This window comes from Rhinoderma darwinii, assembly GCF_050947455.1.
Source record: "Rhinoderma darwinii isolate aRhiDar2 chromosome 5 unlocalized genomic scaffold, aRhiDar2.hap1 SUPER_5_unloc_5, whole genome shotgun sequence".
Classification (NCBI taxonomy): Eukaryota; Metazoa; Chordata; class Amphibia; order Anura; family Rhinodermatidae; genus Rhinoderma; species Rhinoderma darwinii.
This window is the reverse complement of record NW_027461809.1, coordinates 1-25453: the sequence shown is the minus strand read 5'-3', so window position 1 is coordinate 25453 and position 25453 is coordinate 1. Positions and strand designations below refer to the sequence as shown.

Below are 25453 nucleotides of genomic sequence, written 5' to 3'. Positions count from 1 at the left end.
AAACCGTCTGATTTTGCGGAGAGAGAGTGTGTCCGTCCAGGACTGCCGCAGGCTGATCCACAGCCTGCTCAGAGACTATTCCACCTGGGACAGCCCGGACGTCGATGAGGAAGAGGACTGATACTCCCCTTCCCCCCACTCTCCCTTCTTGTGTGTTGTCTTTCAATAAAGCTTCGGGCCTGTGATTTCCCGCTTCCCTATCCCCTCCTACCCACTCCCCTATCCCATCACTTGTCTGTAATGCTTTGTTGTTTGGCTTTAGTGAATGCAAGAATGTTAGTGTAGCATGCGGTGTAATGTATAGCATAGGCTAGCCTGTACTGTGTATTATACTGTCATGTTATGTTTGACGACTGTTATTATTTATTATTTGCTGCTTCATGGCTCGCGCTGCGTCGCAGTAATGTTTGTATGATGACGATTGATTGTCAATAAAGCATTTTTCAATCAAAAAATCTGTTCTTATCAGTTTAATATCTGATACGTCCCCTATCTGGGGACCATATATTAAATGGATTTTTAGAACAGGGAGATGGAAATAGAGCTTGCTCTGTCCACTCCACGCATTGACCTGGTATTGCAGTATTTCCAGGACCGGTGCACCCTTCCCTTATGTGTTGACTAAAATCAGATTCCAAAAGTGTTTTTTCTCTTTGCCATTGTTTCTGTCTTTCTGAAGGGATCTCCCCTTTTAATCCCATTATTTCAACACCTGTTGGACAATGCATTTGTACAGTCATGTGTGATAATGAGCTCATTTATTAAATGCAATTAATGAATACATTGCCACCTCTTGTTGTGTGTGTGTGTGTGTGTGTCTTCTGTGTTTCTGTGTTTCCGGCATTTCACATTGGAACAGCTCATTCACCTTCCTTGTCTTCTCTCCGCCCTCCCTCCCTCCCTCCTAGGTAAGTTAAAGAGCTGCACCTGAGCCAGCCACTGATTGATGCAGCACCACAGTCAAATAGTGGAGTGGAGTGGAGTAGGGGAACAGCAAACAGCCATTAAAGCAGCCAGCCGCCTACCCGCCACAATGGACCTACCTGTGTACACTAGGTGGATGTGATGGAATGTACTGTCGTCCCTACATTTCAAGAAGAAGTAAGAATTGCAGTTGCAACAAACCCTTGCTTGCCTACAAAGAGAGCAGCAATTTGGATTTGTTACTATGTTACCTGGAAGAATAACAAACTGTGCAAGGATGGAGGTTGTAGGAGCAAAGAGAAGTTGTCTGTAAAGTTGGTGGATGCCTATTTTCCATTTTGCAGTCCCTTGTCTCCCTCTTGTGGCCTCCTGGAGGCAAATAAATGTGCAAAAAAAAGACAGCCTGGCGGCCGGCTGTTGCAGTGTTGCCCTCTCAGGCAACACTGAGTGACTGACTGAGCCTCACAGTCTTATATAAAGTTCAGACGGAACTTTGCACGTGTCATAGTGGAGCCCTCAGGATTCCAGAGCCAGCTTTCTGACATCATAATGGGGCCTGCCTCAGAGATAAAAGCCTGGGCCCAGGCAGTGTTGTTCAGTGCTGCTCAGCAGGCAGCACAGGACTGGATTAAAGCTGATACAAGGTGTGAAGGAACAAGGGGTGGCTGTGGGCATGCACTTGCTGCCGCTGCCAGTGTTTATCTGCATGGCAGGAGGGCATTTGGGCGTTGCCAGGAAGGCGTTTTTATGTAGATTCCTCCTCTTTCAGCACTGCATTGTGGTGCAAGCAAAAGAAGCAAATCCTGTCTGGCTTCCTCTCCGGCCTTTATTCACCTCCCGCTTAGTAGCTGTAAATGTGTGTGAGCCTGCAGGGCCCCATGGAATTGCCTAGGAGTAGGCTGAATCGCTGCAAGGGGTGAACAGCAGTATGGGACAGGCTCGGGCAAGGCAAGGGCCGCTCGGGTTATCGCTTCTCGGCCTTTTGGCTAAGATCAAGTGTAGTATCTGTTCTTATCAGTTTAATATCTGATACGTCCCCTATCTGGGGACCATATATTAAATGGATTTTTAGAACAGGGAGATGGAAATAGAGCTTGCTCTGTCCACTCCACGCATTGACCTGGTATTGCAGTATTTCCAGGACCGGTGCACCCTTCCCTTATGTGTTGACTAAAATCAGATTCCAAAAGTGTTTTTTCTCTTTGCCATTGTTTCTGTCTTTCTGAAGGGATCTCCCCTTTTAATCCCATTATTTCAACACCTGTTGGACAATGCATTTGTACAGTCATGTGTGATAATGAGCTCATTTATTAAATGCAATTAATGAATACATTGCCACCTCTTGTTGTGTGTGTGTGTGTGTGTGTCTTCTGTGTTTCTGTGTTTCCGGCATTTCACATTGGAACAGCTCATTCACCTTCCTTGTCTTCTCTCCGCCCTCCCTCCCTCCCTCCTAGGTAAGTTAAAGAGCTGCACCTGAGCCAGCCACTGATTGATGCAGCACCACAGTCAAATAGTGGAGTGGAGTGGAGTAGGGGAACAGCAAACAGCCATTAAAGCAGCCAGCCGCCTACCCGCCACAATGGACCTACCTGTGTACACTAGGTGGATGTGATGGAATGTACTGTCGTCCCTACATTTCAAGAAGAAGTAAGAATTGCAGTTGCAACAAACCCTTGCTTGCCTACAAAGAGAGCAGCAATTTGGATTTGTTACTATGTTACCTGGAAGAATAACAAACTGTGCAAGGATGGAGGTTGTAGGAGCAAAGAGAAGTTGTCTGTAAAGTTGGTGGATGCCTATTTTCCATTTTGCAGTCCCTTGTCTCCCTCTTGTGGCCTCCTGGAGGCAAATAAATGTGCAAAAAAAAGACAGCCTGGCGGCCGGCTGTTGCAGTGTTGCCCTCTCAGGCAACACTGAGTGACTGACTGAGCCTCACAGTCTTATATAAAGTTCAGACGGAACTTTGCACGTGTCATAGTGGAGCCCTCAGGATTCCAGAGCCAGCTTTCTGACATCATAATGGGGCCTGCCTCAGAGATAAAAGCCTGGGCCCAGGCAGTGTTGTTCAGTGCTGCTCAGCAGGCAGCACAGGACTGGATTAAAGCTGATACAAGGTGTGAAGGAACAAGGGGTGGCTGTGGGCATGCACTTGCTGCCGCTGCCAGTGTTTATCTGCATGGCAGGAGGGCATTTGGGCGTTGCCAGGAAGGCGTTTTTATGTAGATTCCTCCTCTTTCAGCACTGCATTGTGGTGCAAGCAAAAGAAGCAAATCCTGTCTGGCTTCCTCTCCGGCCTTTATTCACCTCCCGCTTAGTAGCTGTAAATGTGTGTGAGCCTGCAGGGCCCCATGGAATTGCCTAGGAGTAGGCTGAATCGCTGCAAGGGGTGAACAGCAGTATGGGACAGGCTCGGGCAAGGCAAGGGCCGCTCGGGTTATCGCTTCTCGGCCTTTTGGCTAAGATCAAGTGTAGTATCTGTTCTTATCAGTTTAATATCTGATACGTCCCTATCTGGGGACCATATATTAAATGGATTTTTAGAACAGGGAGATGGAAATAGAGCTTGCTCTGTCCACTCCACGCATTGACCTGGTATTGCAGTATTTCCAGGACCGGTGCACCCTTCCCTTATGTGTTGACTAAAATCAGATTCCAAAAGTGTTTTTTCTCTTTGCCATTGTTTCTGTCTTTCTGAAGGGATCTCCCCTTTTAATCCCATTATTTCAACACCTGTTGGACAATGCATTTGTACAGTCATGTGTGATAATGAGCTCATTTATTAAATGCAATTAATGAATACATTGCCACCTCTTGTTGTGTGTGTGTGTGTGTGTGTCTTCTGTGTTTCTGTGTTTCCGGCATTTCACATTGGAACAGCTCATTCACCTTCCTTGTCTTCTCTCCGCCCTCCCTCCCTCCCTCCTAGGTAAGTTAAAGAGCTGCACCTGAGCCAGCCACTGATTGATGCAGCACCACAGTCAAATAGTGGAGTGGAGTGGAGTAGGGGAACAGCAAACAGCCATTAAAGCAGCCAGCCGCCTACCCGCCACAATGGACCTACCTGTGTACACTAGGTGGATGTGATGGAATGTACTGTCGTCCCTACATTTCAAGAAGAAGTAAGAATTGCAGTTGCAACAAACCCTTGCTTGCCTACAAAGAGAGCAGCAATTTGGATTTGTTACTATGTTACCTGGAAGAATAACAAACTGTGCAAGGATGGAGGTTGTAGGAGCAAAGAGAAGTTGTCTGTAAAGTTGGTGGATGCCTATTTTCCATTTTGCAGTCCCTTGTCTCCCTCTTGTGGCCTCCTGGAGGCAAATAAATGTGCAAAAAAAAGACAGCCTGGCGGCCGGCTGTTGCAGTGTTGCCCTCTCAGGCAACACTGAGTGACTGACTGAGCCTCACAGTCTTATATAAAGTTCAGACGGAACTTTGCACGTGTCATAGTGGAGCCCTCAGGATTCCAGAGCCAGCTTTCTGACATCATAATGGGGCCTGCCTCAGAGATAAAAGCCTGGCCCCAGGCAGTGTTGTTCAGTGCTGCTCAGCAGGCAGCACAGGACTGGATTAAAGCTGATACAAGGTGTGAAGGAACAAGGGGTGGCTGTGGGCATGCACTTGCTGCCGCTGCCAGTGTTTATCTGCATGGCAGGAGGTCATTTGGGCGTTGCCAGGAAGGCGTTTTTATGTAGATTCCTCCTCTTTCAGCACTGCATTGTGGTGCAAGCAAAAGAAGCAAATCCTGTCTGGCTTCCTCTCCGGCCTTTATTCACCTCCCGCTTAGTAGCTGTAAATGTGTGTGAGCCTGCAGGGCCCCATGGAATTGCCTAGGAGTAGGCTGAATCGCTGCAAGGGGTGAACAGCAGTATGGGACAGGCTCGGGCAAGGCAAGGGCCGCTCGGGTTATCGCTTCTCGGCCTTTTGGCTAAGATCAAGTGTAGTATCTGTTCTTATCAGTTTAATATCTGATACGTCCCCTATCTGGGGACCATATATTAAATGGATTTTTAGAACAGGGAGATGGAAATAGAGCTTGCTCTGTCCACTCCACGCATTGACCTGGTATTGCAGTATTTCCAGGACCGGTGCACCCTTCCCTTATGTGTTGACTAAAATCAGATTCCAAAAGTGTTTTTTCTCTTTGCCATTGTTTCTGTCTTTCTGAAGGGATCTCCCCTTTTAATCCCATTATTTCAACACCTGTTGGACAATGCATTTGTACAGTCATGTGTGATAATGAGCTCATTTATTAAATGCAATAATGAATACATTGCCACCTCTTGTTGTGTGTGTGTGTGTGTGTGTCTTCTGTGTTTCTGTGTTTCCGGCATTTCCACATTGGAACAGCTCATTCACCTTCCTTGTCTTCTCTCCGCCCTCCCTCCCTCCCTCCTAGGTAAGTTAAAGAGCTGCACCTGAGCCAGCCACTGATTGATGCAGCACCACAGTCAAATAGTGTGGAGTGGAGTGGAGTAGGGGAAACAGCAAACAGCCATTAAAGCAGCCAGCCGCCTACCCGCCACAATGGACCTACCTGTGTACACTAGGTGGTTGTGATGGAATGTACTGTCGTCCCTACATTTCAAGAAGAAGTAAGAATTGCAGTTGCAACAAACCCTTGCTTGCCTACAAAGAGAGCAGCAATTTGGATTTGTTACTATGTTACCTGGAAGAATAACAAACTGTGCAAGGATGGAGGTTGTAGGAGCAAAGAGAAGTTGTCTGTAAAGTTGGTGGATGCCTATTTTCCATTTTGCAGTCCCTTGTCTCCCTCTTGTGGCCTCCTGGAGGCAAATAAATGTGCAAAAAAAGACAGCCTGGCGGCCGGCTGTTGCAGTGTTGCCCTCTCAGGCAACACTGAGTGACTGACTGAGCCTCACAGTCTTATATAAAGTTCAGACGGAACTTTGCACGTGTCATAGTGGAGCCCTCAGGATTCCAGAGCCAGCTTTCTGACATCATAATGGGGCCTGCCTCAGAGATAAAAGCCTGGGCCCAGGCAGTGTTGTTCAGTGCTGCTCAGCAGGCAGCACAGGACTGGATTAAAGCTGATACAAGGTGTGAAGGAACAAGGGGTGGCTGTGGGCATGGCACTTGCTGCCGCTGCCAGTGTTTATCTGCATGGCAGGAGGGCATTTGGGCGTTGCCAGGAAGGCGTTTTTATGTAGATTCCTCCTCTTTCAGCACTGCATTGTGGTGCAAGCAAAGAAGCAAATCCTGTCTGGCTTCCTCTCGGCCTTTATCACCTCCCGCTTAGTAGCTGTAAATGTGTGTGAGCCTGCAGGGCCCATGGAATTGCCTAGGAGTAGGCTGAATCGCTGCAAGGGGTGAACAGCAGTATGGGACAGGCTCGGGCAAGGCAAGGGCCGCTCGGGTATCGCTTCTCGGCCTTTTGGCTAAGATCAAGTGTAGTACCTGCTCAAGCTGAGGTTAGTAATCATCCCTGCCGGTGGTACGTGGGCCATCGTAGGGGGATGACAGAACGCCGAGGTGAGGGCAGGGAACCACAACGGTCATCGCTCTGGTGTACGCATTGGTTTAAAGGTACCATTTGTAGGTGACCAGGCGACCGCCGGATCGAGGTCATTAGGCCGGGTAGTTTGGAAGCCCGAGTTGCTATGTGCCCCAGGGCTGGTGACCCTGGGGGTGCCCTAACTCACTGGGGGTGGGATCCCACTGAGTGAAGGCACACTTGCACGCACTCTCTTTCACGCTATATGAGCACACACCTTTATTCTCCCGGCCTTCTGGCTGGGAGATGAGGAATTTTTTTATACCTGGCGGATGTCCAGGCTGTATCACAGCGCACATCCACTTATTTAATTTGTTTTTTCACTGTGTGTTTGTCACGTTTGTCACGTTTGTCACAAGGATTTGGGATGCGGTGCCCTTTTGGGACCCTCCTGAGGTCTAGGGGGAATTGTGTGGCCTTCTGGTTCCTTTTTCCCCTGCAACCCGGCCTCCCTTCTCGGAGGGGAGGTGCAACTAGGATGCAGGCTCCTAGGTGGACACTGGGGTGCAGCCTAGGAGTGTGTTTGGGTCTCCCTAAGCTTCGGCGAGGGGGGACCATCGATCCTTGATCCTCTAGGCCCTATGGTTTGGAGGGTCAGGGAATGGTTATGCGGGGCCTCTCTCTTTTAAGAGAAGGGCTGCGATAGACCGCATCCTTGTGCACTTTTTGTGTGGCACCTCTGCACTTTTTATGCACTTGGGTGATAGAAAGCACGGCTCGGGCTTTCAATAAAAAAAATCTGTTCTTATCAGTAATATCTGATACGTCCCCTATCTGGGGACCATATATTAAATGGATTTTTAGAACAGGGAGATGGAAATAGAGCTTGCTCTGTCCACTCCACGCATTGACCTGGTATTGCAGTATTTCCAGGACCGGTGCACCCTTCCCTTATGTGTTGACTAAAATTCAGATTCCAAAAGTGTTTTTCTCTTTGCCATTGTTTCTGTCTTTCTGAAGGATCTCCCTTTTAATCCCATTATTTCAACACCTGTTGGACAATGCATTTGTACAGTCATGTGTGATAATGAGCTCATTTATTAAATGCAATTATGAATACATTGCCACCTCTTGTTGTGTGTGTGTGTGTGTGTGTCTTCTGTGTTTCTGTGTTTCCGGCATTTTCACATTGGAACAGCTCATTCACCTTCCTTGTCTTCTCTCCGCCCTCCCTCCCTCCCTCCTAGGTAAGTTAAAGAGCTGCACCTGAGCCAGCCACTGATTGATGCAGCACCACAGTCAAATAGTGGAGTGGAGTGGAGTAGGGGAACAGCAAACAGCCATTAAAGCAGCCAGCCGCCTACCCGCCACAATGGACCTACCTGTGTACACTAGGTGGATGTGATGGAATGTACTGTCGTCCCTACATTTCAAGAAGAAGTAAGAATTGCAGTTGCAACAAACCCCTTGCTTGCCTACAAAGAGAGCAGCAATTTGGATTTGTTACTATGTTACCTGGAAGAATAACAAACTGTGCAAGGATGGAGGTTGTAGGAGCAAAGAGAAGTTGTCTGTAAAGTTGGTGGATGCCTATTTTCCCATTTTGCAGTCCCTTGTCTCCCTCTTGTGGCCTCCTGGAGGCAAATAAATGTGCAAAAAAAAGACAGCCTGGCAGCCGGCTGTTGCAGTGTTGCCCTCTCAGGCAACACTGAGTGACTGACTGAGCCTCACAGTCTTATATAAAGTTCAGACGGAAACTTTGCACGTGTCATAGTGGAGCCCTCAGGATTCCAGAGCCAGCTTTCTGACATCATAATGGGGCCTGCCTCAGAGATAAAAGCCTGGGCCCAGGCAGTGTTGTTCAGTGCTGCTCAGCAGGCAGCACAGGACTGGATTAAAGCTGATACAAGGTGTGAAGGAACAAGGGGTGGCTGTGGGCATGCACTTGCTGCCGCTGCCAGTGTTTATCTGCATGGCAGGAGGGCATTTGGGCGTTGCCAGGAAGGCGTTTTTATGTAGATTCCTCCTCTTTCAGCACTGCATTGTGGTGCAAGCAAAAGAAGCAAATCCTGTCTGGCTTCCTCTCCGGCCTTTATTCACCTCCCGCTTAGTAGCTGTAAATGTGTGTGAGCCTGCAGGGCCCCATGGAATTGCCTAGGAGTAGGCTGAATCGCTGCAAGGGGTGAACAGCAGTATGGGACAGGCTCGGGCAAGGCAAGGGCCGCTCGGGTTATCGCTTCTCGGCCTTTTGGCTAAGATCAAGTGTAGTATCTGTTCTTATCAGTCCTTGTAAGGATAGATAGCTCGGAGAACCACTGGGGGCTATAAACACTAGCTTAGCGATCCAAGAGCGTTCCAGACGAAGCCGGCGACGAACTGCGGAGAAGAACCACCGAAGACGAAGATCCAGAAGGGAGAAGCCGCCATCGGGAAGAAGCTCCGGGAGATCGCTGCCGGGAAGAAGGAGAACTGCGACAGAGACCTTCGGAGAAGAGCCGCTGCTGAAGGGGATCTTTGAAGAAGCTCGGCCGCAGAAGAAGCTCGACGAGGAACCGCTGCGGAAGAAATTTCGTGGAGAACCTCGGCCAGCAAGGAGAAGATTTGCATAGCTCCGCCCCCTTCGGGAAAGAGCTATCGAAGATCCTCCCCAAGCGACAGGAACAGCTGGAAGAAGCCATGGCCTCAACCAGCAACCCTGCCACCCAGAAGAAGAAGGCTGATGGACCAGGTGAGCCGGCCCAGGCCAGGACATCTCCTCCTGAAGCCTCCTCAAGCGAACAGGCCACCAGGAAGCCGAACCAGGCTGCTCCAACCCTGGAGCCCTGGATGAAGCAGACGGTGGCCCTGAAGCTGAAGGAGGTGGACGGGAGAGTGCCGGACATGACGGAAGAAGTGTTCTGCCAGAAGATGCTCCTGGACCAGGGCTTCGCTAAGCCGGAGACCATCAGCATCCAGGCCTTCCATGACCGGGATGTTCTTCGTGACCTTCGCTTCGATCACATCTGCAGAAGGTACTGGGAGATGGTGAAAGCGGCGAGGCCTGAATCCCCTTTCTCTCGCTTTGTGGGCAACTGCCCTGTCCAAAGAGAGGAAAGGCGGGTGACGGTCTCAATGCGGAACCCACACACCCCCGGCAAAGACATCACCACGCTCCTGAAGCGGTTCTGCACAGTGTGAGGGAACCCACCCACATCCTGAACGGACTCGGCTTCTGGACTGGCAAGTGGTCGGTAATCGTCCGACTGAACAAGGATCGAGCGCGGAAGACGGCCTCCAGCACCTGCCCCAGTCATTCTCGCTGGGCAACTCCTACGGCCTCATCTATTACCCGGACATGCCGCAGATCTGCAGGAGATGCAGCAAGAAGGGTCATTCGGTGAAGGACTGCAAGGAGGACGCCTGCAAGAACTGCCGGGTAACAGGACACGAGACCAAAGACTGCCCGAAACGGACAATGTGCAACCTCTGCGGACAAGCAGCCCACTCTTACAAGGACTGCCCGAAGAGGGATCGATCCTGGGCAACTGTAGCAGCAAAAGCTCCAGCCAGAGGGAAACCCCGCCCAGCCAGAGCTCCAGCGGCACAGAAGACCCGGGAAAAAGAAGGATGGTAAGAAGACGACAGTCCCTCCCCCCCTCTCCCGGCCCTCCCTCGCCCTACCCTTCCCACCCTCCCTCGCCCGGCCCTCCCCACCCCCCCGTCCCCAACCCCTGTCACCCCCACTGAGGCTCTCACCTTCCTCCTACCCACCCATCTCAGTGGTCCTGTCACCTGCACCTCTCCCAACCCAGCCTCCCTTCTCCCCAGCTCCAGCAGCACTAACATCTTCCCCTCCAGCTGCTGGAGTCCTCTCCCTGGAGGATTTTCCCCCTCTTGTCTCCTCAGGTGCCATCCAGAGGAAGAGAAAGGTGAGGGACAGCCCAGCTGCTGAGTCCTCAAAGCGACAAGTCGTAGAAATCTGCGAAGATTCCCTTGCGCAGCAGGAGGAAATGGAGCAGATGGTGGAGGAACTCGTGTCTGAACCTGAGGTCATCGACTTCACAACAGACATCCAGGTGGCTCAATCCTGGAACAATTTTTGTCAGAGGGCCTGCTGGATCTTTCGGACCCGCCAGGAGAGGAGGATCCGCCCGACCGGACTGGTAACTAAGGTGTATCGTTTGCACTAACCTTCTTTATTTCCCCCATGGCTGCTAAACTTAACATCTTTAGCCTCAATGTTGAGGAGTGTTAGAGATAGGACTAGATGTCAGATGGTGCTAACTTTTCTTTCCAAGCAGTCGAGTGATGTATTTATGCTGCAGGAATGTACTCTCCCCTCTTCCAGGTCATACCATCATCTGGCCAGGCAGTGGACCCATGGCCCGTCCTACTGGTCTGGTGGGGGCGACTGTAAGTCTGCAGGGGTTGCCATCCTGATTAGGGAAGCGTATTTACTGTTGACTCTGTCCAGGAGCTCGCCTGCGGCCGCTTGTTGGTCGTAGACGGTTCCTGGGCAGGAGAGCCGATTAGGCTCATCAACGTGTACGCTCCCCCTATGAAGGCTGAGCGCCTGGAACTATTCCAGACCCTGCGGACCCAGCTCGCCACCACTAGGGCAGTGGTGATGGCCGGGGACTTCAACTGCCCCATCGAAGAGGATGGACGAAGTTCCGGCACTTCAATCAAACTGGATGTCAGTTCCAAACTGCTTATCGAGATGGTAACCGAAGCATCCTTGCAGGACGTTGTGGGCTCCATGGGGATCGGCTCTGTGAACTATTCATGGAGCCGACCCGATGGCTCACTTCGTTCTCGGATTGACTTTGTGTTCACCTCCCGGGCAGTCAAGCAGCATGGGCACTCCATGGTCCCCTGCTTCTTCTCTGACCACAGGGCCATTCTCTTCCAGGGTGCCATCGGCCACGGTTTTCCTCCCGGCCCTGGCTCCTGGAAGCTGAATTGTGCCCTGCTGGAAAGAGAGGAGGTACTGGCGGAACTTAGAGACGCCTATATTGTTTGGAGGAATGATAAAGTTTTCTTTGACAAAACCTGTGACTGGTGGGAATATGTTAAAGTTGAATTTCGTTGTTTCTTTCAGGCAAAAAGTCGTCAACAGGCGTGTGAGAGGAAGAGAGACTTCAGAGAGATGCAGCGTCAGCTGCGATCCCTGCAAGACCTCCTTCAATGCGGCTGGGACGTCAGGAAGGAGCTGGAGGAAGCCAAAAAGGGCCTGAAAAGGCACTTTGAGGAGGAATCCAAGCGAATTGTCTTTCGTTCCAAGGTGGAGAACCTGGAGAAGGGTGAGAAATGTAACTCGTTCTTTTTCAGGAAACTCCATGCCGGCCACACGCCCCTGAAGGAACTTCGAGATGAGACCGGAAACATGCATTCTGGGAAGAAGGAGGTGATGGGAGTCGTCACAGACTACTACCGAAGCCTCTACTCCCGGAAAACCACTGACCCCGAAGCCGCCGATAAATTCCTGTCAGGTATCACTAATCATCTTGATCCTGCAGGTACGGAGGCTATGGATGTACCCCTGACGGTGGAGGAACTGCTCTCTGCCGCTAAATCCTTCAGACCCGGCAGGACCCCGGGCAGTGATGGTCTCCCAGCAGAGCTCTATGTAGCGCTGGGGGACTTGATCTGTCCGGACCTGCTGGAGCTCTATGAGGAGATGGTGGTGGAGGGTAGAATGCCACCGTCCTTGAGAGAAGGCATGATCACGATCTTGTATAAGCGGAAGGGGGAGAGATGTGACCTGAAAAACTGGCGTCCCATCTCTCTCCTGAACGTGGACTACAAGATCCTCGCCAAAGTATTGGCCAACAGACTGAAGGTTGTCATCGGACAGATCATCGGATCGGACCAAACCTGCGGCATTCCTGGCCGTAGGGTGGCCGACAGTCTTGCCCTGGTGAGGGACACGGTGCATTACATGCAAAGCCGCCGTACACACGCGGCCCTGGTCAGTCTGGATCAGGAGAAGGCTTTTGACCGGGTCTCTCACGAATTCATGGGTAAGGCTCTGCGTAGGCTGCGGCTTGGCAGGTTGTTCTGTTTGTATGTTAACCTGATGTATTGCGACATTTACAGCTCGGTGCTGGTGAACGGCTGGAAGACTGACCCCTTTCCTGTATCGTCGGGGGTTAGACAAGGCTGTCCTCTTTCACCTCTCCTTTTTGTTTGTGTTATAGAGCTCTTCGCAGAGGCTATCCGGCAGAATGGAGAGATCAGAGGGATCACCGCACCAGGTCCAGGACACTTCGAGGTCAAATGCTCGCTGTACATGGACGACGTGACCGTCTTCTGCGCTGACCAGAGTTCGGTGACTGCACTCGTCCAGACCTGCGAGGAGTTCGGACGCGCTTCAGGGGCAAAAGTCAACTGCGGGAAGTCGGAAGCCATGCTCTTCGGAAAGTGGTACCTGCCTTCTCCTGCCTCCTTCCCGTTTACTATCAAGCCGGACTTCATCAAAATTCTGGGAGTCTGGTTCGGTAAGGAAGGTGCAGCCCTAAAGTCGTGGGAAGAACGCTTGGCCAAAGTCAACCAAAGGATCGGACTGTGGAGCCTCAGACAACTCACTATTGAGGGCAAAGCAATGGTCCTGCGTAACGAAGTCTTGCCTGTGCTACAATACACTGCACAGGCATGGCCCCCTCTTGCAACGGTCTCGAGGGCCATTACCAGGACTGTGTTTCGCTTCATCTGGGGCTCGAAAATGGACAGAGTAAAGCGGACTGTTATGTACAAGGAGCCCCGCAAAGGTGGGAAGGGTATACCCGACATTCCCACTCTGCTGCGGATCGCTTTTGTATGTGACTGTGTTCGTAGGACTCTGAGGACAGCAAACGGCTCTGCGGGCAAGGCCATGTCCCGCTACTTCCTCCTTCCCCTCTGGCGAGGTTTTGGCTGGGATAAGTGGGACAGCTCCTTCCCTTACAACTGGCACGCTCCCTGGTTCTACGGAGATGTCGTCCGGTTTGTGAGGGAGCATCAACTGGAGGGTCTTAAGCCCGACTTGTGGAAACCTAAGACGATCCACAAGCACATCAGAGCAAAGGACTCACTGGAGTTTGTTCCAGGGCTTCATGCCGACACGTTGGAGACTGTTTGGACTAACGTGTCATCTGGCAGGTTGACCAACGGGCACAAGGACATTTCATGGATGGCCATCCAGGGAGGACTGCCTCTTAGGTCATTCATGCATGCCCGCAACCTGTGCAAGACCCGGTACTGCCCCAGGTGCCCCTTCACGGAGGAAACATCTTTGCACATTTTCTGGCAGTGCCCCTTTGCACAGGGTCTGTTGAAAGCCTTGGAACACGAACTCAAGGACTCAGTTCCCAGGAACAGACTGTCGTACCGCTCGGTACTTTATGGACTATTTCCTGGGAATACCACGGATGGAGCAATCCAGGAAGCCTGGCGCCTTATGAACTGTTTTAAGGACGCTATATGGTTCGCCAGGAATCGTCTGATTTTGCGGAGAGAGAGTGTGTCCGTCCAGGACTGCCGCAGGCTGATCCACAGCCTGCTCAGAGACTATTCCACCTGGGACAGCCCGGACGTCGATGAGGAAGAGGACTGATACTCCCCTTCCCCCCACTCTCCCTTCTTGTGTGTTGTCTTTCAATAAAGCTTCGGGCCTGTGATTTCCCGCTTCCCTATCCCCTCCTACCCACTCCCCTATCCCATCACTTGTCTGTAATGCTTTGTTGTTTGGCTTTAGTGAATGCAAGAATGTTAGTGTAGCATGTGGTGTAATGTATAGCATAGGCTAGCCTGTACTGTGTATTATACTGTCATGTTATGTTTGACGACTGTTATTATTTATTATTTGCTGCTTCATGGCTCGCGCTGCGTCGCAGTAATGTTTGTATGATGACGATTGATTGTCAATAAAGCATTTTTCAATCAAAAATCTGTTCTTATCAGTTTAATATCTGATACGTCCCCTATCTGGGGACCATATATTAAATGGATTTTTAGAACAGGGAGATGGAAATAGAGCTTGCTCTGTCCACTCCACGCATTGACCTGGTATTGCAGTATTTCCAGGACCGGTGCACCCTTCCCTTATGTGTTGACTAAAATCAGATTCCAAAAGTGTTTTTTCTCTTTGCCATTGTTTCTGTCTTTCTGAAGGGATCTCCCCTTTTAATCCCATTATTTCAACACCTGTTGGACAATGCATTTGTACAGTCATGTGTGATAATGAGCTCATTTATTAAATGCAATTAATGAATACATTGCCACCTCTTGTTGTGTGTGTGTGTGTGTGTGTGTGTGTGTCTTCTGTGTTTCTGTGTTTCCGGCATTTCACATTGGAACAGCTCATTCACCTTCCTTGTCTTCTCTCCGCCCTCCCTCCCTCCCTCCCTCCCTCCTAGGTAAGTTAAAGAGCTGCACCTGAGCCAGCCACTGATTGATGCAGCACCACAGTCAAATAGTGGAGTGGAGTGGAGTAGGGGAACAGCAAACAGCCATTAAAGCAGCCAGCCGCCTACCCGCCACAATGGACCTACCTGTGTACACTAGGTGGATGTGATGGAATGTACTGTCGTCCCTACATTTCAAGAAGAAGTAAGAATTGCAGTTGCAACAAACCCTTGCTTGCCTACAAAGAGAGCAGCAATTTGGATTTGTTACTATGTTACCTGGAAGAATAACAAACTGTGCAAGGATGGAGGTTGTAGGAGCAAAGAGAAGTTGTCTGTAAAGTTGGTGGATGCCTATTTTCCATTTTGCAGTCCCTTGTCTCCCTCTTGTGGCCTCCTGGAGGCAAATAAATGTGCAAAAAAAAGACAGCCTGGCGGCCGGCTGTTGCAGTGTTGCCCTCTCAGGCAACACTGAGTGACTGACTGAGCCTCACAGTCTTATATAAAGTTCAGACGGAACTTTGCACGTGTCATAGTGGAGCCCTCAGGATTCCAGAGCCAGCTTTCTGACATCATAATGGGGCCTGCCTCAGAGATAAAAGCCTGGGCCCAGGCAGTGTTGTTCAGTGCTGCTCAGCAGGCAGCACAGGACTGGATTAAAGCTGATACAAGGTGTGAAGGAACAAGGGGTGGCTGTGGGCATGCACTTGCTGCCGCTGCCAGTGTTTATCTGCATGGCAGGAGGGCATTTGGGCGTTGCCAGGAAGGCGTTTTTATGTAGATTCCTCCTCTTTCAGCACTGCATTGTGGTGCAAGCAAAAGAAGCAAATCCTGTCTGGCTTCCTCTCCGGCCTTTATTCACCTCCCGCTTAGTAGCTGTAAATGTGTGTGAGCCTGCAGGGCCCCATGGAATTGCCTAGGAGTAGGCTGAATCGCTGCAAGGGGTGAACAGCAGTATGGGACAGGCTCGGGCAAGGCAAGGGCCGCTCGGGTTATCGCTTCTCGGCCTTTTGGCTAAGATCAAGTGTAGTATCTGTTCTTATCAGTTTAATATCTGATACGTCCCCTATCTGGGGACCATATATTAAATGGATTTTTAGAACAGGGAGATGGAAATAGAGCTTGCTCTGTCCACTCCACGCATTGACCTGGTATTGCAGTATTTCCAGGACCGGTGCACCCTTCCCTTATGTGTTGACTAAAATCAGATTCCAAAAGTGTTTTTTCTCTTTGCCATTGTTTCTGTCTTTCTGAAGGGATCTCCCCTTTTAATCCCATTATTTCAACACCTGTTGGACAATGCATTTGTACAGTCATGTGTGATAATGAGCTCATTTATTAAATGCAATTAATGAATACATTGCCACCTCTTGTTGTGTGTGTGTGTGTGTGTGTGTGTGTGTCTTCTGTGTTTCTGTGTTTCCGGCATTTCACATTGGAACAGCTCATTCACCTTCCTTGTCTTCTCTCCGCCCTCCCTCCCTCCCTCCCTCCCTCCTAGGTAAGTTAAAGAGCTGCACCTGAGCCAGCCACTGATTGATGCAGCACCACAGTCAAATAGTGGAGTGGAGTGGAGTAGGGGAACAGCAAACAGCCATTAAAGCAGCCAGCCGCCTACCCGCCACAATGGACCTACCTGTGTACACTAGGTGGATGTGATGGAATGTACTGTCGTCCCTACATTTCAAGAAGAAGTAAGAATTGCAGTTGCAACAAACCCTTGCTTGCCTACAAAGAGAGCAGCAATTTGGATTTGTTACTATGTTACCTGGAAGAATAACAAACTGTGCAAGGATGGAGGTTGTAGGAGCAAAGAGAAGTTGTCTGTAAAGTTGGTGGATGCCTATTTTCCATTTTGCAGTCCCTTGTCTCCCTCTTGTGGCCTCCTGGAGGCAAATAAATGTGCAAAAAAAAGACAGCCTGGCGGCCGGCTGTTGCAGTGTTGCCCTCTCAGGCAACACTGAGTGACTGACTGAGCCTCACAGTCTTATATAAAGTTCAGACGGAACTTTGCACGTGTCATAGTGGAGCCCTCAGGATTCCAGAGCCAGCTTTCTGACATCATAATGGGGCCTGCCTCAGAGATAAAAGCCTGGGCCCAGGCAGTGTTGTTCAGTGCTGCTCAGCAGGCAGCACAGGACTGGATTAAAGCTGATACAAGGTGTGAAGGAACAAGGGGTGGCTGTGGGCATGCACTTGCTGCCGCTGCCAGTGTTTATCTGCATGGCAGGAGGGCATTTGGGCGTTGCCAGGAAGGCGTTTTTATGTAGATTCCTCCTCTTTCAGCACTGCATTGTGGTGCAAGCAAAAGAAGCAAATCCTGTCTGGCTTCCTCTCCGGCCTTTATTCACCTCCCGCTTAGTAGCTGTAAATGTGTGTGAGCCTGCAGGGCCCCATGGAATTGCCTAGGAGTAGGCTGAATCGCTGCAAGGGGTGAACAGCAGTATGGGACAGGCTCGGGCAAGGCAAGGGCCGCTCGGGTTATCGCTTCTCGGCCTTTTGGCTAAGATCAAGTGTAGTATCTGTTCTTATCAGTTTAATATCTGATACGTCCCCTATCTGGGGACCATATATTAAATGGATTTTTAGAACAGGGAGATGGAAATAGAGCTTGCTCTGTCCACTCCACGCATTGACCTGGTATTGCAGTATTTCCAGGACCGGTGCACCCTTCCCTTATGTGTTGACTAAAATCAGATTCCAAAAGTGTTTTTTCTCTTTGCCATTGTTTCTGTCTTTCTGAAGGGATCTCCCCTTTTAATCCCATTATTTCAACACCTGTTGGACAATGCATTTGTACAGTCATGTGTGATAATGAGCTCATTTATTAAATGCAATTAATGAATACATTGCCACCTCTTGTTGTGTGTGTGTGTGTGTGTGTGTGTGTGTCTTCTGTGTTTCTGTGTTTCCGGCATTTCACATTGGAACAGCTCATTCACCTTCCTTGTCTTCTCTCCGCCCTCCCTCCCTCCCTCCCTCCCTCCTAGGTAAGTTAAAGAGCTGCACCTGAGCCAGCCACTGATTGATGCAGCACCACAGTCAAATAGTGGAGTGGAGTGGAGTAGGGGAACAGCAAACAGCCATTAAAGCAGCCAGCCGCCTACCCGCCACAATGGACCTACCTGTGTACACTAGGTGGATGTGATGGAATGTACTGTCGTCCCTACATTTCAAGAAGAAGTAAGAATTGCAGTTGCAACAAACCCTTGCTTGCCTACAAAGAGAGCAGCAATTTGGATTTGTTACTATGTTACCTGGAAGAATAACAAACTGTGCAAGGATGGAGGTTGTAGGAGCAAAGAGAAGTTGTCTGTAAAGTTGGTGGATGCCTATTTTCCATTTTGCAGTCCCTTGTCTCCCTCTTGTGGCCTCCTGGAGGCAAATAAATGTGCAAAAAAAAGACAGCCTGGCGGCCGGCTGTTGCAGTGTTGCCCTCTCAGGCAACACTGAGTGACTGACTGAGCCTCACAGTCTTATATAAAGTTCAGACGGAACTTTGCACGTGTCATAGTGGAGCCCTCAGGATTCCAGAGCCAGCTTTCTGACATCATAATGGGGCCTGCCTCAGAGATAAAAGCCTGGGCCCAGGCAGTGTTGTTCAGTGCTGCTCAGCAGGCAGCACAGGACTGGATTAAAGCTGATACAAGGTGTGAAGGAACAAGGGGTGGCTGTGGGCATGCACTTGCTGCCGCTGCCAGTGTTTATCTGCATGGCAGGAGGGCATTTGGGCGTTGCCAGGAAGGCGTTTTTATGTAGATTCCTCCTCTTTCAGCACTGCATTGTGGTGCAAGCAAAAGAAGCAAATCCTGTCTGGCTTCCTCTCCGGCCTTTATTCACCTCCCGCTTAGTAGCTGTAAATGTGTGTGAGCCTGCAGGGCCCCATGGAATTGCCTAGGAGTAGGCTGAATCGCTGCAAGGGGTGAACAGCAGTATGGGACAGGCTCGGGCAAGGCAAGGGCCGCTCGGGTTATCGCTTCTCGGCCTTTTGGCTAAGATCAAGTGTAGTATCTGTTCTTATCAGTTTAATATCTGATACGTCCCCTATCTGGGGACCATATATTAAATGGATTTTTAGAACAGGGAGATGGAAATAGAGCTTGCTCTGTCCACTCCACGCATTGACCTGGTATTGCAGTATTTCCAGGACCGGTGCACCCTTCCCTTATGTGTTGACTAAAATCAGATTCCAAAAGTGTTTTTTCTCTTTGCCATTGTTTCTGTCTTTCTGAAGGGATCTCCCCTTTTAATCCCATTATTTCAACACCTGTTGGACAATGCATTTGTACAGTCATGTGTGATAATGAGCTCATTTATTAAATGCAATTAATGAATACATTGCCACCTCTTGTGTGTGTGTGTGTGTGTGTGTGTGTGTGTCTTCTGTGTTTCTGTGTTTCCGGCATTTCACATTGGAACAGCTCATTCACCTTCCTTGTCTTCTCTCCGCCCTCCCTCCCTCCCTCCCTCCCTCCTAGGTAAGTTAAAGAGCTGCACCTGAGCCAGCCACTGATTGATGCAGCACCACAGTCAAATAGTGGAGTGGAGTGGAGTAGGGGAACAGCAAACAGCCATTAAAGCAGCCAGCCGCCTACCCGCCACAATGGACCTACCTGTGTACACTAGGTGGATGTGATGGAATGTACTGTCGTCCCTACATTTCAAGAAGAAGTAAGAATTGCAGTTGCAACAAACCCTTGCTTGCCTACAAAGAGAGCAGCAATTTGGATTTGTTACTATGTTACCTGGAAGAATAACAAACTGTGCAAGGATGGAGGTTGTAGGAGCAAAGAGAAGTTGTCTGTAAAGTTGGTGGATGCCTATTTTCCATTTTGCAGTCCCTTGTCTCCCTCTTGTGGCCTCCTGGAGGCAAATAAATGTGCAAAAAAAAGACAGCCTGGCGGCCGGCTGTTGCAGTGTTGCCCTCTCAGGCAACACTGAGTGACTGACTGAGCCTCACAGTCTTATATAAAGTTCAGACGGAACTTTGCACGTGTCATAGTGGAGCCCTCAGGATTCCAGAGCCAGCTTTCTGACATCATAATGGGGCCTGCCTCAGAGATAAAAGCCTGGGCCCAGGCAGTGTTGTTCAGTGCTGCTCAGCAGGCAGCACAGGACTGGATTAAAGCTGATACAAGGTGTGAAGGAACAAGGGGTGGCTGTGGGCATGCACTTGCTGCCGCTGCCAGTGTTTATCTGCATGGCAGGAGGGCATTTGGGCGTTGCCAGGAAGGCGTTTTTATGTAGATTCCTCCTCTTTCAGCACTGCATTGTGGTGCAAGCAAAAGAAGCAAATCCTGTCTGGCTTCCTCTCCGGCCTTTATTCACCTCCCGCTTAGTAGCTGTAAATGTGTGTGAGCCTGCAGGGCCCCATGGAATTGCCTAGGAGTAGGCTGAATCGCTGCAAGGGGTGAACAGCAGTATGGGACAGGCTCGGGCAAGGCAAGGGCCGCTCGGGTTATCGCTTCTCGGCCTTTTGGCTAAGATCAAGTGTAGTATCTGTTCTTATCAGTTTAATATCTGATACGTCCCCTATCTGGGGACCATATATTAAATGGATTTTTAGAACAGGGAGATGGAAATAGAGCTTGCTCTGTCCACTCCACGCATTGACCTGGTATTGCAGTATTTCCAGGACCGGTGCACCCTTCCCTTATGTGTTGACTAAAATCAGATTCCAAAAGTGTTTTTTCTCTTTGCCATTGTTTCTGTCTTTCTGAAGGGATCTCCCCTTTTAATCCCATTATTTCAACACCTGTTGGACAATGCATTTGTACAGTCATGTGTGATAATGAGCTCATTTATTAAATGCAATTAATGAATACATTGCCACCTCTTGTTGTGTGTGTGTGTGTGTGTGTGTGTGTGTCTTCTGTGTTTCTGTGTTTCCGGCATTTCACATTGGAACAGCTCATTCACCTTCCTTGTCTTCTCTCCGCCCTCCCTCCCTCCCTCCCTCCCTCCTAGGTAAGTTAAAGAGCTGCACCTGAGCCAGCCACTGATTGATGCAGCACCACAGTCAAATAGTGGAGTGGAGTGGAGTAGGGGAACAGCAAACAGCCATTAAAGCAGCCAGCCGCCTACCCGCCACAATGGACCTACCTGTGTACACTAGGTGGATGTGATGGAATGTACTGTCGTCCCTACATTTCAAGAAGAAGTAAGAATTGCAGTTGCAACAAACCCTTGCTTGCCTACAAAGAGAGCAGCAATTTGGATTTGTTACTATGTTACCTGGAAGAATAACAAACTGTGCAAGGATGGAGGTTGTAGGAGCAAAGAGAAGTTGTCTGTAAAGTTGGTGGATGCCTATTTTCCATTTTGCAGTCCCTTGTCTCCCTCTTGTGGCCTCCTGGAGGCAAATAAATGTGCAAAAAAAAGACAGCCTGGCGGCCGGCTGTTGCAGTGTTGCCCTCTCAGGCAACACTGAGTGACTGACTGAGCCTCACAGTCTTATATAAAGTTCAGACGGAACTTTGCACGTGTCATAGTGGAGCCCTCAGGATTCCAGAGCCAGCTTTCTGACATCATAATGGGGCCTGCCTCAGAGATAAAAGCCTGGGCCCAGGCAGTGTTGTTCAGTGCTGCTCAGCAGGCAGCACAGGACTGGATTAAAGCTGATACAAGGTGTGAAGGAACAAGGGGTGGCTGTGGGCATGCACTTGCTGCCGCTGCCAGTGTTTATCTGCATGGCAGGAGGGCATTTGGGCGTTGCCAGGAAGGCGTTTTTATGTAGATTCCTCCTCTTTCAGCACTGCATTGTGGTGCAAGCAAAAGAAGCAAATCCTGTCTGGCTTCCTCTCCGGCCTTTATTCACCTCCCGCTTAGTAGCTGTAAATGTGTGTGAGCCTGCAGGGCCCCATGGAATTGCCTAGGAGTAGGCTGAATCGCTGCAAGGGGTGAACAGCAGTATGGGACAGGCTCGGGCAAGGCAAGGGCCGCTCGGGTTATCGCTTCTCGGCCTTTTGGCTAAGATCAAGTGTAGTATCTGTTCTTATCAGTTTAATATCTGATACGTCCCCTATCTGGGGACCATATATTAAATGGATTTTTAGAACAGGGAGATGGAAATAGAGCTTGCTCTGTCCACTCCACGCATTGACCTGGTATTGCAGTATTTCCAGGACCGGTGCACCCTTCCCTTATGTGTTGACTAAAATCAGATTCCAAAAGTGTTTTTTCTCTTTGCCATTGTTTCTGTCTTTCTGAAGGGATCTCCCCTTTTAATCCCATTATTTCAACACCTGTTGGACAATGCATTTGTACAGTCATGTGTGATAATGAGCTCATTTATTAAATGCAATTAATGAATACATTGCCACCTCTTGTTGTGTGTGTGTGTGTGTGTGTGTGTGTGTCTTCTGTGTTTCTGTGTTTCCGGCATTTCACATTGGAACAGCTCATTCACCTTCCTTGTCTTCTCTCCGCCCTCCCTCCCTCCCTCCCTCCCTCCTAGGTAAGTTAAAGAGCTGCACCTGAGCCAGCCACTGATTGATGCAGCACCACAGTCAAATAGTGGAGTGGAGTGGAGTAGGGGAACAGCAAACAGCCATTAAAGCAGCCAGCCGCCTACCCGCCACAATGGACCTACCTGTGTACACTAGGTGGATGTGATGGAATGTACTGTCGTCCCTACATTTCAAGAAGAAGTAAGAATTGCAGTTGCAACAAACCCTTGCTTGCCTACAAAGAGAGCAGCAATTTGGATTTGTTACTATGTTACCTGGAAGAATAACAAACTGTGCAAGGATGGAGGTTGTAGGAGCAAAGAGAAGTTGTCTGTAAAGTTGGTGGATGCCTATTTTCCATTTTGCAGTCCCTTGTCTCCCTCTTGTGGCCTCCTGGAGGCAAATAAATGTGCAAAAAAAAGACAGCCTGGCGGCCGGCTGTTGCAGTGTTGCCCTCTCAGGCAACACTGAGTGACTGACTGAGCCTCACAGTCTTATATAAAGTTCAGACGGAACTTTGCACGTGTCATAGTGGAGCCCTCAGGATTCCAGAGCCAGCTTTCTGACATCATAATGGGGCCTGCCTCAGAGATAAAAGCCTGGGCCCAGGCAGTGTTGTTCAGTGCTGCTCAGCAGGCAGCACAGGACTGGATTAAAGCTGATACAAGGTGTGAAGGAACAAGGGGTGGCTGTGGGCATGCACTTGCTGCCGCTGCCAGTGTTTATCTGCATGGCAGGAGGGCATTTGGGCGTTGCCAGGAAGGCGTTTTTATGTAGATTCCTCCTCTTTCAGCACTGCATTGTGGTGCAAGCAAAAGAAGCAAATCCTGTCTGGCTTCCTCTCCGGCCTTTATTCACCTCCCGCTTAGTAGCTGTAAATGTGTGTGAGCCTGCAGGGCCCCATGGAATTGCCTAGGAGTAGGCTGAATCGCTGCAAGGGGTGAACAGCAGTATGGGACAGGCTCGGGCAAGGCAAGGGCCGCTCGGGTTATCGCTTCTCGGCCTTTTGGCTAAGATCAAGTGTAGTATCTGTTCTTATCAGTTTAATATCTGATACGTCCCCTATCTGGGGACCATATATTAAATGGATTTTTAGAACAGGGAGATGGAAATAGAGCTTGCTCTGTCCACTCCACGCATTGACCTGGTATTGCAGTATTTCCAGGACCGGTGCACCCTTCCCTTATGTGTTGACTAAAATCAGATTCCAAAAGTGTTTTTTCTCTTTGCCATTGTTTCTGTCTTTCTGAAGGGATCTCCCCTTTTAATCCCATTATTTCAACACCTGTTGGACAATGCATTTGTACAGTCATGTGTGATAATGAGCTCATTTATTAAATGCAATTAATGAATACATTGCCACCTCTTGTTGTGTGTGTGTGTGTGTGTGTGTGTGTGTCTTCTGTGTTTCTGTGTTTCCGGCATTTCACATTGGAACAGCTCATTCACCTTCCTTGTCTTCTCTCCGCCCTCCCTCCCTCCCTCCCTCCTAGGTAAGTTAAAGAGCTGCACCTGAGCCAGCCACTGATTGATGCAGCACCACAGTCAAATAGTGGAGTGGAGTGGAGTAGGGGAACAGCAAACAGCCATTAAAGCAGCCAGCCGCCTACCCGCCACAATGGACCTACCTGTGTACACTAGGTGGATGTGATGGAATGTACTGTCGTCCCTACATTTCAAGAAGAAGTAAGAATTGCAGTTGCAACAAACCCTTGCTTGCCTACAAAGAGAGCAGCAATTTGGATTTGTTACTATGTTACCTGGAAGAATAACAAACTGTGCAAGGATGGAGGTTGTAGGAGCAAAGAGAAGTTGTCTGTAAAGTTGGTGGATGCCTATTTTCCATTTTGCAGTCCCTTGTCTCCCTCTTGTGGCCTCCTGGAGGCAAATAAATGTGCAAAAAAAAGACAGCCTGGCGGCCGGCTGTTGCAGTGTTGCCCTCTCAGGCAACACTGAGTGACTGACTGAGCCTCACAGTCTTATATAAAGTTCAGACGGAACTTTGCACGTGTCATAGTGGAGCCCTCAGGATTCCAGAGCCAGCTTTCTGACATCATAATGGGGCCTGCCTCAGAGATAAAAGCCTGGGCCCAGGCAGTGTTGTTCAGTGCTGCTCAGCAGGCAGCACAGGACTGGATTAAAGCTGATACAAGGTGTGAAGGAACAAGGGGTGGCTGTGGGCATGCACTTGCTGCCGCTGCCAGTGTTTATCTGCATGGCAGGAGGGCATTTGGGCGTTGCCAGGAAGGCGTTTTTATGTAGATTCCTCCTCTTTCAGCACTGCATTGTGGTGCAAGCAAAAGAAGCAAATCCTGTCTGGCTTCCTCTCCGGCCTTTATTCACCTCCCGCTTAGTAGCTGTAAATGTGTGTGAGCCTGCAGGGCCCCATGGAATTGCCTAGGAGTAGGCTGAATCGCTGCAAGGGGTGAACAGCAGTATGGGACAGGCTCGGGCAAGGCAAGGGCCGCTCGGGTTATCGCTTCTCGGCCTTTTGGCTAAGATCAAGTGTAGTATCTGTTCTTATCAGTTTAATATCTGATACGTCCCCTATCTGGGGACCATATATTAAATGGATTTTTAGAACAGGGAGATGGAAATAGAGCTTGCTCTGTCCACTCCACGCATTGACCTGGTATTGCAGTATTTCCAGGACCGGTGCACCCTTCCCTTATGTGTTGACTAAAATCAGATTCCAAAAGTGTTTTTTCTCTTTGCCATTGTTTCTGTCTTTCTGAAGGGATCTCCCCTTTTAATCCCATTATTTCAACACCTGTTGGACAATGCATTTGTACAGTCATGTGTGATAATGAGCTCATTTATTAAATGCAATTAATGAATACATTGCCACCTCTTGTTGTGTGTGTGTGTGTGTGTGTCTTCTGTGTTTCTGTGTTTCCGGCATTTCACATTGGAACAGCTCATTCACCTTCCTTGTCTTCTCTCCGCCCTCCCTCCCTCCCTCCCTCCTAGGTAAGTTAAAGAGCTGCACCTGAGCCAGCCACTGATTGATGCAGCACCACAGTCAAATAGTGGAGTGGAGTGGAGTAGGGGAACAGCAAACAGCCATTAAAGCAGCCAGCCGCCTACCCGCCACAATGGACCTACCTGTGTACACTAGGTGGATGTGATGGAATGTACTGTCGTCCCTACATTTCAAGAAGAAGTAAGAATTGCAGTTGCAACAAACCCTTGCTTGCCTACAAAGAGAGCAGCAATTTGGATTTGTTACTATGTTACCTGGAAGAATAACAAACTGTGCA

General features: G+C 49.6%; 11 non-coding genes and 4 pseudogenes across 11 annotated transcripts; all 15 read left to right on the top strand.

The window, feature by feature from the left end:
• The first annotated feature begins 433 nt into the window (after positions 1-433).
• Positions 434-608, top strand: LOC142696212 (U2 spliceosomal RNA; annotated as a pseudogene).
• Positions 609-1890: 1282 nt separating this feature from the next.
• LOC142696147 (U2 spliceosomal RNA) lies at positions 1891-2081 on the top strand. The gene has a single exon (XR_012864137.1). It is a non-coding gene; the product is annotated as a U2 spliceosomal RNA (small nuclear RNA).
• A 1282-nt stretch (positions 2082-3363) lies between these two features.
• On the top strand, positions 3364-3553 carry LOC142696211 (U2 spliceosomal RNA). Its single transcript, XR_012864194.1, has one exon. It is a non-coding gene; the product is annotated as a U2 spliceosomal RNA (small nuclear RNA).
• A 1282-nt stretch (positions 3554-4835) lies between these two features.
• LOC142696135 (U2 spliceosomal RNA) lies at positions 4836-5026 on the top strand. The gene has a single exon (XR_012864126.1). It is a non-coding gene; the product is annotated as a U2 spliceosomal RNA (small nuclear RNA).
• A 1280-nt stretch (positions 5027-6306) lies between these two features.
• Positions 6307-6376, top strand: LOC142696251 (U2 spliceosomal RNA; annotated as a pseudogene).
• A 773-nt stretch (positions 6377-7149) lies between these two features.
• Positions 7150-7331, top strand: LOC142696235 (U2 spliceosomal RNA). The gene has a single exon (XR_012864205.1). It is a non-coding gene; the product is annotated as a U2 spliceosomal RNA (small nuclear RNA).
• A 1283-nt stretch (positions 7332-8614) lies between these two features.
• LOC142696236 (U2 spliceosomal RNA) lies at positions 8615-8716 on the top strand (annotated as a pseudogene).
• A 5551-nt stretch (positions 8717-14267) lies between these two features.
• Positions 14268-14441, top strand: LOC142696215 (U2 spliceosomal RNA; annotated as a pseudogene).
• A 1298-nt stretch (positions 14442-15739) lies between these two features.
• Positions 15740-15930, top strand: LOC142696123 (U2 spliceosomal RNA). The gene has a single exon (XR_012864115.1). It is a non-coding gene; the product is annotated as a U2 spliceosomal RNA (small nuclear RNA).
• A 1298-nt stretch (positions 15931-17228) lies between these two features.
• Positions 17229-17419, top strand: LOC142696111 (U2 spliceosomal RNA). The gene has a single exon (XR_012864104.1). It is a non-coding gene; the product is annotated as a U2 spliceosomal RNA (small nuclear RNA).
• A 1298-nt stretch (positions 17420-18717) lies between these two features.
• Positions 18718-18908, top strand: LOC142696285 (U2 spliceosomal RNA). Its single transcript, XR_012864237.1, has one exon. It is a non-coding gene; the product is annotated as a U2 spliceosomal RNA (small nuclear RNA).
• Positions 18909-20205: 1297 nt separating this feature from the next.
• On the top strand, positions 20206-20396 carry LOC142696273 (U2 spliceosomal RNA). The gene has a single exon (XR_012864226.1). It is a non-coding gene; the product is annotated as a U2 spliceosomal RNA (small nuclear RNA).
• A 1298-nt stretch (positions 20397-21694) lies between these two features.
• Positions 21695-21885, top strand: LOC142696261 (U2 spliceosomal RNA). The gene has a single exon (XR_012864215.1). It is a non-coding gene; the product is annotated as a U2 spliceosomal RNA (small nuclear RNA).
• A 1298-nt stretch (positions 21886-23183) lies between these two features.
• Positions 23184-23374, top strand: LOC142696227 (U2 spliceosomal RNA). Its single transcript, XR_012864201.1, has one exon. It is a non-coding gene; the product is annotated as a U2 spliceosomal RNA (small nuclear RNA).
• Positions 23375-24668: 1294 nt separating this feature from the next.
• LOC142696104 (U2 spliceosomal RNA) lies at positions 24669-24859 on the top strand. Its single transcript, XR_012864098.1, has one exon. It is a non-coding gene; the product is annotated as a U2 spliceosomal RNA (small nuclear RNA).
• The last annotated feature ends 594 nt before the right edge of the window (positions 24860-25453 follow it).